Source organism: Condylura cristata, unplaced genomic scaffold, assembly GCF_000260355.1.
Source record: "Condylura cristata isolate star-nosed mole 26May11 unplaced genomic scaffold, ConCri1.0 scaffold00001, whole genome shotgun sequence".
NCBI classification, from domain to species: Eukaryota; Metazoa; Chordata; class Mammalia; order Eulipotyphla; family Talpidae; genus Condylura; species Condylura cristata.
Genome location: NW_004567102.1, coordinates 34214857 through 34234538, shown reverse-complemented (window position 1 = coordinate 34234538; position 19682 = coordinate 34214857). Strand labels below are relative to the sequence as shown.

The 19682-nt window shown below is 36.4% G+C and overlaps 1 protein-coding gene across 1 annotated transcript in view; it reads left to right on the top strand.

Annotated features, from left to right (window-relative positions):
* Positions 1-19682, top strand: part of UBE3D (ubiquitin protein ligase E3D) — a 106641-nt gene that overhangs the window by 37990 nt on the left and 48969 nt on the right. The window lies entirely within an intron of this gene.

The following is a 19682-nucleotide window of genomic DNA, read 5'->3' as shown; positions in this document are numbered from 1 at the left end:
GCAGCGGGCGGGTCAGGAGAGGTCTGCCACGCCATGTGGTCACCTCTGGGGCAGGCGGGAATTGAACTCATGCGGAAGTGGCTTTGGCTTCTCAGTGTTGTGCTTTAACCCACTGCGCCACCAGGGAGGGCCGAGCCCTGGTACTTTTTATTGGAGAATGGGAGTGTTCCTTACTACTGACAGTTAAAATTGTAATAGATATTATTTAGTTGTTCTCCTAGAAATTTTTCTAGTTGGCAATTTTATCTTTCTCCTCATTCCTGTTCCAAACTTAATGTTATAAGTTTTGCTGATACAATGATATCACTTTAAAAGGAGTGTTTCCTGACTATTGGTCTGGTTGACCATCTTTCTTTGTTTTCTGGTCATTTGAGCTTCTTTTGTCAATAGCCTGCTCATGTTCCTTTGCCTACTTAAGTCAGTGTCTTTGAGTCTTTGAGTGTGGCTTTGATGTTGACAGATCTTATACCTTGTCAACATTAATCTGTATGTGTTGGAAATAATTTTTTTTACCATGTAATTTATTTTCAAACATTGTTTATGATTTTTTTTAGCATGGAAGCTTAAATTTAGATCCCATCAAAATTAAAATTAGAACTGGAAGATCTGAGTTTTCTTGTTTCAGGAGCTCTTTTTTCTAACATATCCATTTATTCTTTTCTAGCAATCTCAAGAGGTTACCTGGAAAGCAGTATTATTTGCTATTTCTCAGTCTTCAGCAGTCAGCATTGTTCATCTTTCTCCTTGGAAGTGTTTGCTTGGCAATATCCTTATCTTCTTCTGGCCTTTGTTCTCTTTTCTTTTGTTCTCTTCTTATTCTCCCTTGCCATTTCTACTTTTCCCTGTAACCTACTAACAGAACTTTCTGGCTTCCTTCTTCCCTTTATTCAGCTCATCAGTTCCTAAGGTAGAAACTCTAATCTCTGTTGCATAAAACTTTCAAGGCTACATTACCAATCTTACCTTCAGCTCTATTCTTGGTTTAAAACTCCATCTTGTTCTAGGTTGTCTTTGCCTGGTGTCCCACGGAGTTTGCAAATTCAGTATGTACAAGTAGAAGAAGCCTATTAACGTTCCTGATGAACATTTGGTTCCTCTTATTTGTATCTCTGTCAATGGCATTGTGATTCGTCTATTCACTCAAGCTCAAATTCTGAAATTGATCTTTGTCTCTGCTCCCCCACAAACCCAACCAGTTAGGTAGTCAGGTCCACTCTACCTTGAAAATCTCCTTCAAATCTATTCTTTCTTTTCTGTTTATAATTGCTGTCAACCTTCTTTAAGTGTTTATCACTCATTATATGTAGTTTATAAATGTCTCTTGAACATATCTAAATTCTCTAATTTAAGTTCTGTTTTGTAGTCAGCCTGATCTTCTGAATTCTAACATTCTCCTGACTGCTTTGACCTACCCTAAATTTTTTTTTTTTAAAGATTTATTTATTTGTACATACAGAACTGGGGTACAGGCCAGAGGCTCAGGGGCGGTGAGAGGATTCACCAGAGACAGTGGGGAGCAGAGCAGGCAGATGGACGAAGTACACTGCTGAGGGGAGCAGCGGGCGGGTCAGGAGAGGTCTGCCACGCCATGTGGTCACCTCTGGGGCAGGCGGGAATCGAACTCATGCGGAAGTGGCTTTAGCTTCTCAGTGCAGTGCTTTAACCCGCTGCGCCACCAGGGAGGGCCGACCTACCCTAAATCTTATCTCCTTGTATTAGTATGTGAGGTCTTCAACAACATGGCTCAAATCTACCCTAACCCTACCCTAGCCTTGTCACCTGCTCTGTCATATCTAATCAAAATGGAATTCTTCACCTTTGCAAATGTTCTACTCACCTGTGCACGTCATATACAGTTAAGTGTGTTTGTTAAAAGTATATTAATTACTCATAGGACTCTAAAGTTTTCATTTTAACCAATATCCATATTCTTTCTATAATATATATATATATATATGTATATATACATATATATGAAACAAATTGATATGGAAATAGATGTCTTTGTTTGTATATATTCCAACAGGGGTATTTTTGAATACCTGTGTATTTGCGGGGGTGGGGGTGGAGAATACTATTTCTTTAGTATTCTCCATCTCCATTATTTTTTTCCTTTTAAGTAACATAAAATCATCATACCCACTGGTGAAGTGACTCATTCTTGCTTATTTTATCAGAGTTTGTTTCTAAATCAAAAAGGCCAAAAGGGAGGAGATTGGGAGGCATAGCTTGTACTATTATATCATTATATCATTGAATCCTCATAACATTTCTGTAGAGAAGTGCCATGACACCATGATTTATAGAAATTAAAGTTGCCCGATGAAGCACAGCAAAAATGTAGAGGACTCAGGATTCAAAAACAATTCTACTTCAAAAGCTTGCTTATGTTTGTCATGTGGCATTTCTGGTGTCAGTATTTACAGACCCATATCTAATATTCCTGCCTGTGAGCAAAGATAGTGATGGCAATGGCTTTATTAAGTGCTATATTTGGACTCTTCAAATGTGTAATGTCAAGCCTCCTATAAGCCCCCAAGTAAGAATAAGTGTTCCATTATTTTTAGCTAACTCTTAAAACCTAAAGTTGGCTGTTGCTCCTAAATCTATTTTTTATCTCTTTTTTCCATTCTTGTTGCAACTAGCCTTGGTTGGCTGCCCCATCTTAGCGTTTTTCCATGTTGCCGTGTACCACATATCGCTTCAAAGCATCTTGATCCTTTTGAGTTAACTTATTTCTCTTTTCCACATTCACTTCACATGGGGACTCTCTTTAAAATGCTTTATTTTTCATTATTCTCCATGTAAAGCTTTCTTATAAATCTCCTATTTGATTTGTTTTCTGTGAGTTTCTTTGGTGCTATTTGTAATAGCTACTCCTATACCCACTCTTACTCTAAAACCTCTGGATTCACCTTGGTTTACCAGTAACTAGACTGCCAATCAAACCATTTGAGCAGTACTTAAAAAAACCTGTGATACAACCAAAATTTTAGAGTAGGAAATTTGCCATGTTTTGGCAGAATTCTTAAATAGTTCTCAAGATGCTTATAAATATATTCACTTTATTAGTTCACTTTACAAATAATCCAGTAAATATGTTCTAGTAGAGTAGAGGGAATCTACAAGATTAAAATCACCATGTTATCTTCTAATTGAAAAAATTTGGGCTGCATGATATAGTTGTAGAAATGCATTTTTTAAGTTTAATGATCTTATCTGGCATGAGAGTAAAAAACTGAAAATAGTCACAGCAGAGTCCCCTGTGTAGAGTTGGAGGTGATCGGGACATTCCATTCTGAAATATTTGGGGCACTTATACGTTGTAGAAAGATATTTGACATTTTATGACAGGAAGAATGTGAGACTGTAGATAGACAAGGAATCTAGTCCCAGATTTCTCCTTGACTATCTGTATTGTCTGTCAGGTCAAGTTGCAGTCTCCTTCCTGAGTGTTAATTTTATCATCTTTTTGGGTAAGTATTTATTACATTCTGTAATCCACAACTTTGCTACACAGAGAAGCATTTCAAAGAATGCGATCAAAAGAGATAAATTCATGCCATTTGCAGCAACATGGATGGAACTAGACAGGATTATAAGTGAAATAAATCAGAAGGAGAGAAACAAATACCGAATAGTATCATGTATATGTGGAATATAGAGAAACCAAACAAAGGAAAGCAGATTAGAACTAAAACTTTCAGAGGGGGAAGGGTAAGCACATTGTGTTGTGATGGTGGATTGTGGGTGCTTTGGTGATAGGAGCACTGTGATAACAGCACCAGAAGAGTAGGGATCCTATCCTTATAAAACATAAACAGTGTAAAGCAACATTAGCTCAATTAAAAAAATAATTTAAAAGGTGTGTGATCTCTTTATTGGGTATAGTTTATCAGATAAACTAAGCATTTAGTTTCCCTTCCTCACAGTATTTTAATAAATGTGACATTTTGCCTCAGATTCAGTTCACTAGACATTTACTTAAGTCCCTGTAAAACTTTTCTGCTTAGAGATAAACAATGTAAATCATATTTTTTTTTCTACTTTCAGAGTTTCAATGTTTAGTCTTGCAAACTGAAAAATTACATAAAAGCACTAAAAGGTTTACATTCTACATCTTATGATGGGTATAAGCAAGAGGCCTTCAGATTCACTCTAATTAAGAAAAGTTTTGGAGAACCTAGCATTTACTCTGAGACTTAAGATATGGAAAGATAATGGGGATGAGAGGTTAAAAAGCACGAAGATGGAAATTAAAATATTTATTTTCCAAAATGTATATCAAGTGCTATTAAGAGTTATTTATTTATTTATTTATTTTGTGGGTGAGTAAAGATGCATCGTCGAGTAACAGTAAATGCAATTGCTGCTGTGCTACCAATGTTGTCCATCGTTATTATCAAACAGATTTGTGAATCAGTGAGCTTAGTGAAATTATGTTTTGGACTTTCTGTCTGCTGGACTCTTCAGTGTGCTTGGCTTGTAGTTAGAAGTAAGCTGGCTTGTGAAGAATGACAAGCACTGATGGATCTTGATGCCAGTGAAGTGTTAACTCATCAGAGTGCCCATGTTCCATACAGGTGGAGATATGGTAGAGAAGTAACCAACTGTCCCAAAGCCATTATACAGATCGCAACTCCATTGGAAAAGCCAGTGTCTCTTGTTTTATTTTCCTTTCCCTAATGAATGCAGATGTTTTCACAAAATCAAACTAAATACAGAGCCCATGTCTTTACCTTGGAGACATGACCTATAAATGTTAGAGGGCTTATTTGACATCTTGGGATATTTATATAAACTCTGTGCATGTTTGCACTGAAATCTATTGAAACAAAACAAAAGAAAAATGTTATAGTAAAACATTTTTGACTTACAACTATTTTTTTTTACATGAAGACCTTAATTTTACTTTTATTGATTCACTTGGGACTTTTGTAGATGACACTAATTAATGCTAATATGACTTGAACATGTTCTCTGAAACCATATTGATTACAGCACTACCACCTGAGACTGTGTGCTTGTCAGGTTTACAGGTAATCAGAGCCTTGGTGGAAAATCTTAAGGAAAAATTCTAGAGGTTGGGAATTAGGAAGAGGTTCTAGAGAAGATAGTTTCTTTTTTTTAGCTGTTTTGGAATGTGATTTTAATGATTAGGGATTGCTGTACTTTTGTCCTTTTTTATTTTACAATTGGTGAAGCTTGTATATGAAATTTATATTCGTGTAAATGTCTTAGTCAAAATATTTTTGGAAAGATGAGAATTAATTTCTAAGAGTTAAATAACTATTTTATACATATAGATATTTCTAAAAATCACTAGCTACCAAGTTCACAGTATTGTTATGAAAAATAATCTGCTCCTTGATCAACTCAATGTATTAATGAATCAATATCAGGTATTTATTTAATAAGTATTATACTAGGAATAATGAGGTATTCCAAGGAGATTAACCACGATCTCATCTCCTCGGTATCATTGACTTACTTGGAGATGTGTGATGGCTTTAAAATATGGCCACAATCAACAGGCACATGAAAAAAAATTGTTATCACATCTTTAAAAAAATATTTTATTTATGCATACAGAACTGGGGTGCAGGCCAGAGGTGCAGGGGTGGTGAGAGTATTCACCAGAGACAGAGTTGGGAGCAAAATAGGTGAATCTGTGATGTACACTGCGGAGGGGAGCAGCAGGCAGATCAGGAGAGGTCTCCCTCACCATGTGGATCCACCTCCTCGGCCAGGATCTAACTTGGGCTGAAGTCGCTGTGTTTTAACCTGTTGCACCACCAGGGAGGGCCATGATCACTTTTTTAACAGGGAAATGCAAATCAAAACCACCTCATAGCTGTTGAGAATAACCTATATAAAAGGCCAGAAACAGTAAGTGCTGGGAGAATGTAGAGAAAAGCACACTGTTGGTGGGAATGTAGGTTGATCTAGCCTTTGTTGAAAACAATGTGAAGTTTCCTTAGAGTATTAAAAACAGATCTCCCATATGATCCAACAGTCCCATACCTAGATATCTCTCTGAACAATACCAAAAATGCAAAAACAAAAATCATACTAATTATAAGGGATACGTATACACCCTTACGTTCATTGCAGCACTATTTACAATAGTTAAGTTATGGAATCAACCTAAATGCCCATTGACAAATGAGCAGAGTAAGAGGATGTGATATATGGAATACTAGTCAGTTATTAAAGAAATTGATAAAATCTTTCCATTTTTAACAACATGAATACCTGAATAGGCCTGAAAAGACATTGTGTTTAGTGAGGTAAGTTAGGAGAAATCCAAATCCTAGATAATTTCACTCACATGTGAAATACAAAACAAAGGAACAGTCAAAAACTAAACCAAAATGAACCTTAGAAATTTGACTTTAGAACTGAGGTTATTAAGGGTTGGGGGGAAGATTGTGATCACCTGGACCCCCTAGACTGCTGGAGGACTATGGGTGCATTTGTAGTGGGTGTGGCACAGTAACACATCTAAAGAGGTATGAACCTCTAATCGTGAGTCGTAACCCAACATTACCACAATTAAAAATAACCCAATAAGGGCCCTCCCTGGTGGCTCAGCGGGTTAAAGCACAGCACAAAGAAGCTTGAGCCACTTCCTCATGAGTTTGATCCCCACCTGCCCTGGAGGAGATCCACATGGCGAGGCAGACCTCTCCTGACCCGCCCGCTGCTCCCCTCAACAGTGTACTTCATCGATCTGTCTGTTCTGCACCTGACTCTGTCTCTGGTGAATCCTCTCACCCTCCACATCTCTGGCCTGTACCCCAGTTCTGTATGAATAAATAAATAAATCTTTAAAAAAAAAACAATAAAAACTAAAGTTTGACTCATTCAGAAAAATAAAATATAGCCACAGATCTTTTATTCCTCCCTATAAGAAGGAAAGCTTAATTCCCCTGTCACTTTGGTGTCACCTGGATTTGGTGGCTTACTTCTAGTATATAGCATGAAGTAAATGTGGTAGAATATGAATTCTGGGAGTAGGTCTGGGAATAGGTCTTAAAACACTGTGGATTCCCCCATGCTCTGGTCTCTGATCATTTGCCCTGAAAGAACCAGGCTACCAGATGGAGGACACTGGAGACCAACATCAGGCCTCCTGATGATTATAGATACCTGCTGACATCTTGACTGCAACCCCAGGAAAAATTCTGAGTTGGAGCCACTGTTCTGATTCCAAATTTCTGTCTCACAGATGTTTGTGACATCTGTGAGATGTTTGTTTTAAGCTGCTGAGTTATAGGATTGCCACCATATAGTTATAGGTAACTAATAGAAGAGGTAAGACAGAAACTTGAAGACCTTGACATACTGCCCTCACCTCCAACAAATTTCAGGGTATCTCTGGGTATCTCTGAACCATAAAAAGGGACAAAAAAAAAATTAGTCTCAGTTACATGTGTGTCTTTTCTTTCTTGATGAGGATTCAAAGCTTTCCCTCCATTTCTAAAAGGATTTCTGTATTTGATTAAGAGGAATAGAGGACAAGGTTCAGAGAAGAGAGAGAGAAGGTTCATACTATGAAACATCGCTAATATATAAATAATTAGTGCCTATTTGCTGCTGAAAATTTGAATTGGAGAATTGGAATTTTAAAAAGACTTTACACAGTTATATGGGGAGCTTCTCTTTCGAAATTTACTTGCTAACTTTAGATCAGGGATGGACAAACTAGCCAGCAGGAAAACTCCAGGACCCTCTACTTCTCTTGATTTTATAAGTAACATTTTATTCAAACACACTTGTTATCATACTGTCTATGGGTTCTTTTGCCATACAACAACAAAATTGCATAGTTGTGACATGTTCCACAATAACAAAAATATTTACTATCTTATCCTTTATGAACAAGTTTGTTGATCTTTACTTTTGAACAGTGAGGTGGGGTTAGCATTCTTATGGCATAAGAGCAGTAGCTAAAACACACCTTTCTAACAGGTGTGAACATGCTTACATTATCACTTAGCAGGCTTACATGTACACAATGCATTAACACTTACTCTCTAAACTCCATAGGAGTAATTACAGTCCTGGCCTGGAAGAAGTGGCTATCTAGACAGCCTCCTAGAGAAATGAGATTTATAGAGCAGAGGGCAGGGGTTTGTGATTTTAGATCAGGGTGAAAACCACAGGGACCTTAAGCTGTTAACAGAGCCTCATTAGCTATGAAACACATGAGTAGGAAAGGCCGACTATACTTTATTACCATAAAGAAGCTCTTGCTTTCTCTGTATTTGTCTTGACTTGTTATTTCCTTTTTTACTGGAAGAATCTTATAAATTTGATTTATAAATGATACACTATAATGAAATAAATTTTAAAGTACTGGAGTCTAGTTTGTTTCCTTTACATTTTGGATATTTCTGTGAATGCTCTTGTCACTAAGAGGTGTGACAGGTGCTCTGTTTCCAGTCTGAGGTTTGATATACACAAGCCTACTACTTTTGTTAAACTGTGCAGATATTTTTTCTTTTTTACTAGACCTCCACCCCCACCAGCTAAGATTACAACTCACTGAAGGATCACATAATTGTAACATTTTTTTTAGCAATAAAGTACTTTTAAGTTAAAGTACATGCTTTTTGTTGTTGTTAAACATCATATTATTGTACATTTAATAGATTAAAGTATAAACATAACTGTTTTATGCATTAGGACCAAAAAATTTTGTATGACTTGTTTTATTACAAAACACACTTTATTACTGTGGCTTGATACTGAAACTGCAAACATCTCTAGGATGTGCCTATATTCATGTAGACCTCATGTGAACTCTGGCTAATGACCTCAGCAGGGAGGAACAGTTCCCAAATTCATCTGTATTCAAAGCTAATTGTTCGAGAGTTCTTGTCTATATTGTTGGTTATGTCAGTGAAAGAATATTTGCTTTCTCAGAAGTCATGCTTCAATGAGGGAGCAGTCTCTCAAAGTATTTTTAGCCAATTCCCTAAAAGTTCTGACCAACATTATAATGTATTGAACATCCATCCTATACCCACATTTTAAAAAAATTATTTATTTATTTATTTATTTATTTATGCATACAGAACTGGGGTACAGGCCAGAGATGCAGGGGCATTGAGAGGCTTCACCAGAGACAGAATGGGGAGCAGAACAGGCTGACTGATGAAGTACACAGCAGGCGGGTCAGGAGAGGTCTGCCGCGCCATGTGGTCACATCAGGGGTAGGGGGGATTGAACTCAGGCTGAAGTGGCTTTAGCTTCTTAGTGCTGTACTTTAACCCTCTGTGCCACCAGGGAGAGCCCTATTCCCACATTTTAATAAACCTTACCATATTGTCATATTCATGATTGAAAAACTCACCTGAATGTATTCTGTTCTGGTTTTTCCCATGGGAATGTGATATTTGAAGTTTGCTGCTTATTATTGTCATGCATTCTTCTGTGAAATCATGTGTTTGTCATTTTACCTCCTGAACTTCACTTTGCTTACCTATAAAATGGTAATAATGAAATGATATTTTCAGTGTCATTACAAAGCTTCAGCAAAATGATTTATAAGAATCTATGCAAATTTTTATTGTGCACTAGTGATCCCAGTAGGACTTTTTAATACCTGGTCACCAAGAAGAAAGACTACCCTGATAAGGAAGCTTGACCAGGTGATATGAAGAAATGAGTGGTAGTAAATGAGGAATGTTTAACTTAGGGAAAAATCAAGAGAAAGTGTTAAGATGTCAGATTTTCCTGAATAAGGCAGGTTCTGAAGAGTAGGTTTCATGTAGTAGGTAAAGTGACTCTTGCTCTTACTGGAGTTTTTTCCTTCCTTTCTTCTTCTTCTTTTTTTTTTTTTTTTTTTTTTTTTTTGCAAAGACCATACAATTGCATTGCATATTAGGGATATTAAAGAGGACTTTATTCTCAGACTGGTTTCTATTCTGAGGTTCTATCATTAAAAATCTTACAAATATTCAGAATTGGGTAAAGATTCCTGACATTGACTCCAAGGACTGAGCAGCATCAATGATAATTGTCTCATAGCTAGATAAAAAAAAAAAAAAATGTCTGAAAGTAATCTCTAAGTTGGTTTTTAAGAATTTATTTAGCAAATATTTAATAAGCACTAACCATATTGCAAGGTGATATGCTGGGTTCAAAAGCATTTTTAGAAAGCCATCTCTGGTGTTTCATAGTTTGGATATAGAAGATTCTGTTCTGCTTTCAATGTTTCTCTAAACTTTTAAATGCACCATGTCGTTCTTGATCTTCCCAATTCTTATAAGGGAGGTCATAAAATGTTAACATTGTTCACTACTTATGGTCTTGATTTTGTTTCCAATTTCATTGGAACTTTGCTGCATCAACTTTAATTCTTCAGTGTAGCTTCAGAATATATTGAAATGACCTCCTGAAAAAAAAGAAAAGAGAGGGAAAATAAATTACCTAGTACAAAATATGTTTTCATGTCCTAGACTCTGAGGATAAAATATGTGGTTAGATGCGTAATGTATCAGAACCTTAATACTATTTAAATACATGGATGAGTGCATTTTGTGTATATTTTGTATTTAAAATTGAGATTTTTGTTTGAACAACATCTTTCATTTGGTGTACTTCATGGTGCTTTATCATAATAAGACTGCTCTAAATCATCTGAGATAGCAAGACATATAAATTTCTACAATAACTTGCCCAAGGCTAGAGAAGTCAGCAGGAGCTCAAACTGCTAGGTAGACATTTTTTTTTTTCAAACTCATATGCAAGTGTAAAACTTTTATGAGACTGCTTTAACGAGGCCCTTTGGGATTTAGGGTTATTTATCTAAGCTCTTATTAAAAATGAAAACTTTTCTATGTTTAGCCCTGTAAAGCAAAACTGATCCTAACAATACTATAAGCTGGAAGAATGAATACCGTTCTACAGACTGAGTCAAAAATAAAGTTAGGAGACTTTGGGGCTAGTTGCACTGACATGATAATGGGAGAGTGACAGCAGAGTCAGTGACTCAAAGTCTTCCTTAATTAAAAAAATTTAACTCAGCCCTCCCTGGTGGCGCAGCGGGTTAAAGCACAGCACTGAGAAGCTGAAGAGTTGAAGCCACTTCCGCATGAGTTCAATCCCCGCCTGCCCTAGAGGTGACCACATGGCGTGGCAGACCTCTCCTGACCCGCCGGCTGCTCCCCTCAGCAGTGTACTTCGTCGATCTGCCTGTTCTGCTCCCTACTCTGTCTCTGGTGAAGCCTCTCGCCGCCCCTGAGCCTCTGGCCTGTACCCCAGTTCTGTATTAATAAATAAATCTTAAAAAAAAAAAAATTGACTCAACTACGGAGGTAATTTAGAGTCTGACATGACTAACTCAAATGACTTCAAGCTCTGCAGCCTTGTTTCACAGAGTACCCCAATGTCTCCACTGGAGTTGCCCCAGGACAGTGGTGCTTGGTACAAGGTCTAAGCACCTTTTTATTTTTGGCATCTGCACTTACTTGCAAAGTATATCTTTGGCTTCTGCCCTCCCCCCTGATAAGTAGGGCATGGGAGAGAGGTTGTTTCTAAGATTAATGTGCCACAATCACCCTGTACATAGCTTAGCAGAAAAACTGGAACTGCTGCAGAAAAAATTTGTGATCTTGAAATGTGTTCAGGCTCTTAGAAGGTATGTTCTGATTTGATGAGTCTGGGTCCTGCAGTCAATCTATTATGAGACAGACCCTGGGAGCTAGGATTTTAAATGATCTGTAATGCATTACAATTGTAGGGTCTGAGGACATTATGAAGGTGAAAGTAAGTGTTTCAAAATCAGGGACAAAATCTTCTGCAGACTTTAAGTGTTTATCTCACTTAATTTATGTTGGGTGCGTCCAGTCCAGTTGGGAGAAAGTTCAAAACAAGGTGGGCTGATAAATGCATAAATGCATGGATAGAATGGTTTGTTAGAGATAGAGACAAATGAAACATTTCATTTTTGCTATGTGATTGTAGCTGAGTAAATTTCTATGCTATATTTAAGTATAAAAAATTTGGACGAACAGGGCCCTCCCTGGTGGCGCAGCGGGTTAAAGCACAGCACTGAGAATCTGAAGCCACTTCCGTGTGAGTTCGATTCCCGCCTGCCGCCTGCCCGGGAGGAGACCACATGGCGAGCTAGACCTCTCCTGACCCGCCCGCTGCTCCCCTCAGCAGTGTACTTCGTTGATCTGCCTGTTCTGCTCCCCGCTCTGTCTCTGGTGAAGCCTCTCACCGCCCCTGAGCCTCTGGCCTGTACCCCAGTTCTGTATGAATAAATAAATAAATCTTTAAAAAAAAAAAATTTGGACAAACATACGTAAACCAAATGGTGCCAAATGCAGAATTTTGACATTTATAAAGTGTCCAAAAAATTTATTAGCTGTTGAACATTTTTGGATTATTTTTAAGAGTCTCACTTCAACTGTTAACCATAACAGCACTAATATAAGTCATTGGAAATAATATATCACTTAGTGGCGCCTGGAGACTTCTGAATTACTATCTGTATTTCACAGGAAGTGAAAATGCTTCCAGGATAATAGAGAGGATAAGTGTAAAGTACACAGGTGATTTCTGGGAAATTGCAGAGCTACCAGCTGGCAATTATGGTTGAAGGAGACAGGGTAAACACCATAAAAGACAATGATAGCAAAAATACTGGCTGAAGGTCAGAGGAGAGGCAGTGTAAGTATACAATTTTAAGCAGGTCAGAAAATGTCAAAATAATACAAGTTTAGGAACTTCTATTCTGAAAGGATCTGCAGTTGCAAATAAGAAGAAGATTGTATGTACACTTGGTTTTAACTCTTAAACTTAAGCAGCTGTTTAAATGGTTGAGTTACTAAGCACTGTCAGGAATAGAATATTTTAATTTTGGAGAAGCCCAATTGTTAAGACAGATGTTTGATCTGATTAGATTTAAGCTGACCCTGCTTGGGTTGCAGTATCTAATGTGTTCAGAGCACCCACAGACTAACCATTATTATGATTTTATTGGATGTAACAAATATGTAAATGAACTTTAGTTGAATGTAAGGTTAGATACTGACTTCCCACACACTCACACAAAAAATCACATTCCTAGTTTGTTTTCACAAAGTGCCAAGGCAAGTAACATACTTTTCCTTGTTCCAAGTTTATGGAAATCACCTGAAATAATTTTACCTTCTAGTCCTCATATGCCAGCTTTTTCCCTGGTACTTAAACAAACGAAAACCCTCTTTTCCTCCATGTTTCTATTAATATGTTTTCATCATTTCTTAAGTGTAAGTATATATGCCTGTTTGTGTCGCCTGTCAGTTATTTGTATTATTTTGTTCTTTGTTGTCTAAAGTATCCTATGAATAGCAACCACCAAATTTGTCAGTTTGTTAATACAAACACATTTTTATTTTATATTAATTTATTTGTACTGAGGTAGCATTGGTTAGCATTTGTTGTTTGTGTTTTAGAAGTATAGGATTTCCCCTTCAAGTGTTGTTACCATGGTGCTCCCATCACTAGTGACCATTGTGCACACTCCACACTTTGTTTTCACACTTCTCTTTTATCCTCCTCACTGAATGCCACAGTTTTTGCTGGTTAGTTTTGAAGTTGACTTTAGTTGACCCTATTTCTGATTCTCTATATTCCACTTAAAAGTGACACCATTGAGTACTTATCTTTCTCCTTCTAACTTATTTTGTTTAGTATAATCTCTTCCAGTTCCATCCATGTTGTGCCAATGGTAAGAGCTTAGATTTTTGATTGCTAAGTAATATTCCATATATACCACATTTTCTTGAACCACTCATTTATTTTTGGACATTTAGGTTTTTTTATTTAAAAGGCTTTCCTTGTGTTAGTGTATAGTCTTAATTCTTTTGTCATATATTAACTGTCTTTTTAGGTGTGGGTTTATTTATGGAGTCTCAGTTCTATTTTATTCATCTCTGTTTCAGTTACAGTGCCATGCTATTTTAATTACTATAACTTTATAGTATAAATTTAAGTCTGGAAGTATGATGCCATCATTTTTTTCTCTTGTTTGTTAGGATTGCCTTGGTTATTTGGGATCGTTTGAGATTCAGTATGATTTTCATTGATTTTTGATCTATTTGAAGAATGCCATTAAAAATTTGATATGGATTGCATTGAATCTGTATAATACTTTGGGATGGTTGGCTATTTGAATGTTAATTTTTAAATCTATCAGCAGGAGTATCTTTCCATTTTTTTTATGTCTTCTATTTCTTTTAACATCTTATACTTTTCTCTTTACAAATTCTTCACCTCCTATTTGGTTTATTCCTAGGTATTTTATTTTTGGTGTGATTATATATGAGATCATTTTCTTAATTTCTCTTCCAGCTCATTGCTTATATAGGAAGGCAACTGATTATGTACTGATTTTATAACCTGCCACTTTGCTGAACTGATTTATTGTTTCAGTTAGTTTTTCATTGAATTCTTTAGGTTACTCTGTGTATATTATATCATCAGCAAATAATGATAGATTTACTTCAACTTTCTCAGTGTGGATTCCTGTTCTACCTTTCTTTTGTCTAATTGCTCTAGCTAAGACTTTTATATTATGTTGCATAGTAGTGGTGATAGTGGACAAACTTGTCTTTACCAGATTTTAGTGGAAAATACTTTCACTATTGAGAATGATATTAGCTATGGGTCTTTCATAAATGACTTTTATTATGAAAAGATAAGTTAGCCATTGATCTCCACTTTTTGACACTGCTCATTATAAATGGATGTTGAATCTTACAAGTGCTTCCTTAGCACCTATTGATATGGTCATATGGTCTTTATCTTTCTTTTTGTTGATGTGGTAAATTATGTTAACTGATTTTCACATGTCCCTGGTATAAATTCCACTTGATGATTAAAGGATTGGAAGTGCATTTCTCATCCTCTTTTTCAATTGATTTACTCTGGTTTTGGAATCTGGTGAAAGGTGAGCCTGGAGATCTCTTATATAACCTCTGAAAATCTGTCCTATGTGTTTATACTTACTAACAGTCTAATCCAAAGTTATATATTGAGACTGAATTTAAAAATGGAATGGTGTTTAATATTTTATCAAAAATGATAAATGATAAATAAGATTTTCACCTAAAAGCATTAATTCTTGCTCTGAAGTTCATGAATCTTGAAAACATTGTTAAGTGGGTAAAAAAAGAGAAAATGAGTATATATAAATTTTACATATAAGTTTATATAAAAAGGAGGACATATGGCCCTCCCTGGTGGCGCAGCAGTTTAAAGCACAGCACTGAGAAGCTAAAGCCACTTCAGCATGAGTTCGATTCCCGCCTGCCCCGGAGGTGACCACATGGCATGGCAGAACTCTCCTACCCTGCCCGTTGCTCCCCTCAGCAGTATGCTTCGTGGATCTGCCTGTTCTGCTCCCCGCTTGGTCTCTGGTGAAGCCTCTCACCACCCCTGAGCCTCTGGCCTGTACCCCAGTTCTGTATGAACAAATAAATAAATCTTTAAAAAAAAAAGTTTGTGTTCTTTGTCCTTCTCTTATAAATATATGGGAGTTTTGTCAGAAAATTTCTCCCCTCTATGATATATGATATGTATTATTTTGTTTATCAATACAACTTTTACAAATTATAAAAATCTGTGACTTATGAGTTTGTTATATATATATATATAGTTCTGTAGATTTTCTGGAGAAGTATTTTATTGATTTATATTTTTAAATTTATGACTAATGGATCTTGAATGTAATTTTGAATATGGTATAAAATAGGTTTTTAACTTTATTTTCTTCCAAATATACCTTTGTGCACTTGCAATTTTCGCCAACAAAGAGATAATGACAAGTCTCAAGGAATGACTGTTCTCTTTAGATGGATGTCTTCAAATTATTACATTTCTAATGCAGTTATAAAGCTTCTAACGGGTATATTTATAAGGATGGATTTACATTAAAAGTGTTGCCAGTTTACTTTCCATGTTCTCAGTAATTGATGTCTTGCAAAAATACATTTGTGTTAAAAAAAATCTTTTGTTATTTTTTGCCACTAATTAATGCACTTCATTTTGAGCCGCATTGTTTGTTTAATTGATTTATTTAATGCAGAACTATTTTATGTTCTGTGGGAGAGATATCACCTGTAAGCTTGTAAGTCTTATGTGCAAAACATGAATAATACAGCTTTCAGGAATTACGTACTTAAATTCCTTCTGTTAAGTGTCCCTTAATTGAAAGAGAATTGAAGAACAGTTTTGTCATTGTGATTTGAAAGCTCAAATTTTCTTGTAATTTCATAGAAATTCTGTTCATTCATTATTCTTATTTTGAAATTTGTAAGTAGTAATTGTTTTTCACATTTTCTATGTTTTATTTTATGAACTAGGACTTATAAAAATATTTAAATATGAAGGAGTTAGTACTATTTTATCACAACAGATACACCAGGTTCATTTTGTTGTTTCATATTTTTATGTTTTAGGCACCTCATAAACATTTTTAAAATTCTGATTGTATGTTTTTAAGTATTCTAATACTTACTGTGCTCAATTGCCTGTTTTGCTATTTGACAGCTTTAATGGATAGGTTTTACCATTGTTACAGCTTTTAAATTGTATTTTAAAAATCTGCAGGTAAGAACAATATTGTATTTGAAAATTAATAGCCTGTTTACTTTCCTTCTTGGATTGAAATGTCCAAATCAACTACTAAATATTTTAAAAATGAGACTTCAGTTAAATGTTTCCATCTTCAATTCTCCTATACTGTATTACTTTTTCTTCTCTTTTCTGTATGTCGGGCTCATTTGTAGTGTTTTCATTTTTGGAAGTGTTGTGGCATCTCTGTCATTTTCACTTGTGTTACATTAATGACTACATCATCTTCTCATTCTCCCAGTTCTTTCTTGTATCGATTAGTATTTAATTCTCTCTCACTTTCGCCATTTTTTGTTAGAAGTGATGGAAAGTGACTCTCCCCTCCCCTTCTCCTTGTCTCTTTAAAAATAGATAGGCCATCGTTGCTTCTCTGGAGAATTTTATCAGGCATAAGTTTAGAAATAAGGATAGCTTGTCCTCTGCTTGCATTTTGGTCTTTTAGAGTAAGGTCACCTGGCTGACAGCATTGGTTTCCTAGGAAAGCTTTTTCCCAGGATTTTAAAATCACCGAAATAGGTTTCAATTGATACTTAGTTTGTTGCTCCCCTTGAAATCATTCCAGTTGATTTTATAGTGACTTTACTGATTGAGGTCTAAGAGGATACTCTTGCAGGAAATACCAGAAATAGTCCAGATTCTGGATTATTAGAATCCTATGTTTCTAAAAATGTTTATATTATTAACAGAAATTTATACTGATATTTAAGTATGGGTGGATAGTTTCAATAGGGTATCACCTCTAGCTGAATCTAAATTCAGTACCTAAATACAGTACCTAAATTCTACAAAATGAGTTTAGTGATTGTTTTCAGATAAGCTGAATTTTAAGTGTCTTGACAATCTCCCTTTTTTTCCTCCTTCTCTCTCATCTTTGTTTCTTTCTAACTAAAAATAAAACAGTATGAAAACATGAGCTAAAGTTTTAGGGGAACTTATTGCCAGTTCTAACTTTCCAAAACTTTTTATGTATCCATTTTTACCTGCATATATACATAAATTCAGTGCTTAAACTAGTATTTTCTTCTTTTTTAAAGATTTACCCACTTGTGCATACAGAACTGGGGTACAGGCCAGAGATGCATGGGTGGCAAGAGGATTCACCAGAGACAGAATGGGGAGCAGAACAGGCAGATATGTGAAGTACACTGCTGAGGGGAGCAGTGGGTGGTCAGAAGAGGTCTGCCGCGCCATGTGGATCACCTCTGGGGTGGGGATCGAACTAAGAAGCTTTAGCTTCCTAGCGCTGTGCTCCAACCCGCTGCTCCACCAGGGAGAGCCCTTAAACTAATATTTTATGTGATTAAAATTATAGCAAATATTTATGAAAGTTAACATTAGAAAAAATAAATCCTGGTACTTAAGAAAAATACACTGTGGGAGAAGGAAGGACAAGATGAATGCCAGAATTTTTTTTTTTAAAGATTTATTTATTTATTCATACAGAACTGGGGTACAGGCCAGAGATGCGGAGGGTGAGAGGATTCACCAGGGACAGAGTGGGGAGCTGAACAGGCAGATCAACAAAGTACACTGCTGAGGGGAGCAGCGGGCAGGTCAGGAGAGGTCTGCCACGCCATGTTGTCACCTCCGGGGCAGGGGGGGATCGAACTCATGCGAAAGTGGCTTAAGCTTCTTAGTGCTGTGCTTTAATCTGCTCTGCCACCAGGAAGGGCCGAATGCCAGAAATTTTAACCCTCTCATGTTTTGTCTAATTTCAAAAATAAGGTTCAAATTACTTTAAAGCTATGTATTCTATGATAGCTAAATCTTTTTTTTTTTTAAGATTTATTAATTTATGTATACAGAACTGGGATATAAGCCAGAGGTACAGGGGTGGTGAGAGGATTCACCAGAGACAGAGTGGGGAGCAGAAAAGGCAGATCTACAAGTACACTGCTGAGGGCAGCAGTGGGTGGGACAGGAGAAGTCTGTTGCATCATGTGGGTCACCTCCCTAGCCGGGGATTGAACTGGGGATAGAACTTGTGCTGAAGAGACTGCAGCTAGCTTCTTAGTGCTGTGCTTTAACCCACTGTGCCACCTGTGATAGCTAAAACTTAGAACTTGTTTAAAAATATCAAATATGCTTTTGCCTTGGTTATTGTATATTAAAATAAGAATGGGATTTAGATACGAAATCATGTTTGAGTTTCTTTTCCATCACTTGATACATGACCAGGAAAGTACTCTTCACCTTTTTGAGCCTCAATAGGGATAAAATGCATTAAATTGCAACATTACTTTGAGGATTTAAAAAAAAAAGTGATGTTGTATTCACATACCATGCAGATATTTGTAATTACATAGAATTATGGATAACATGTAGAGCGAATTGTGTCTTTACCATTAGTGTGAGGACTATTCTTTTGTGAATTTTACTGGTTTGGATAGGTGGCATATGAATTCCAGAACCTACTGAGGAAGCTGGGCTTTTCCAAAAATGCGTATTCAAAATTACTCACTGATGAGCGACAGAACAGTGCAGTTGTATTTTAATTTCTATTTAACAGATCACACCATGACTACTTACTAGCATGCTGACTCTTTTGAGCTGAGCCGCATGTAAACATTCCTTTTCATGAGATACACATTATCACCATAACATTACATTTTGTTTCTGGTTATAAAAATAACACTTGAAAAAAGAAAGTATGTAAAGGGCCCTCCCTGGTGGTACAGTGGTTTAAAGTGCACAGCACTGTGAAGCTCTCCATAGCCACTGCAGCATGAGTTCAGTTTCTGGCCAGGGGGCTGACCCACATGGTGAGGCAGATCTCTCCGGACCTGTCCACTGCTCCTTTCAGCAATGTATTTTGGTCAGTCTGCCCTGTACTGCTCCCCACTCTTGTCTCTGGTGAAACTTCTCACCCTGTTGCTCCCTCACCCCATGCACCTCTGGCCTGTACCTCAGTTCTTGTAGGCATATAAATAAATATTTTTTTTTTAAATCAGAATGAATATAATCTTCTTGAGGCTTTTTGTGGTTGGTGGAGTAGAAGATACACATTTGGAAAACTTAAACATACAAACATGATATTTTTTGTCAGT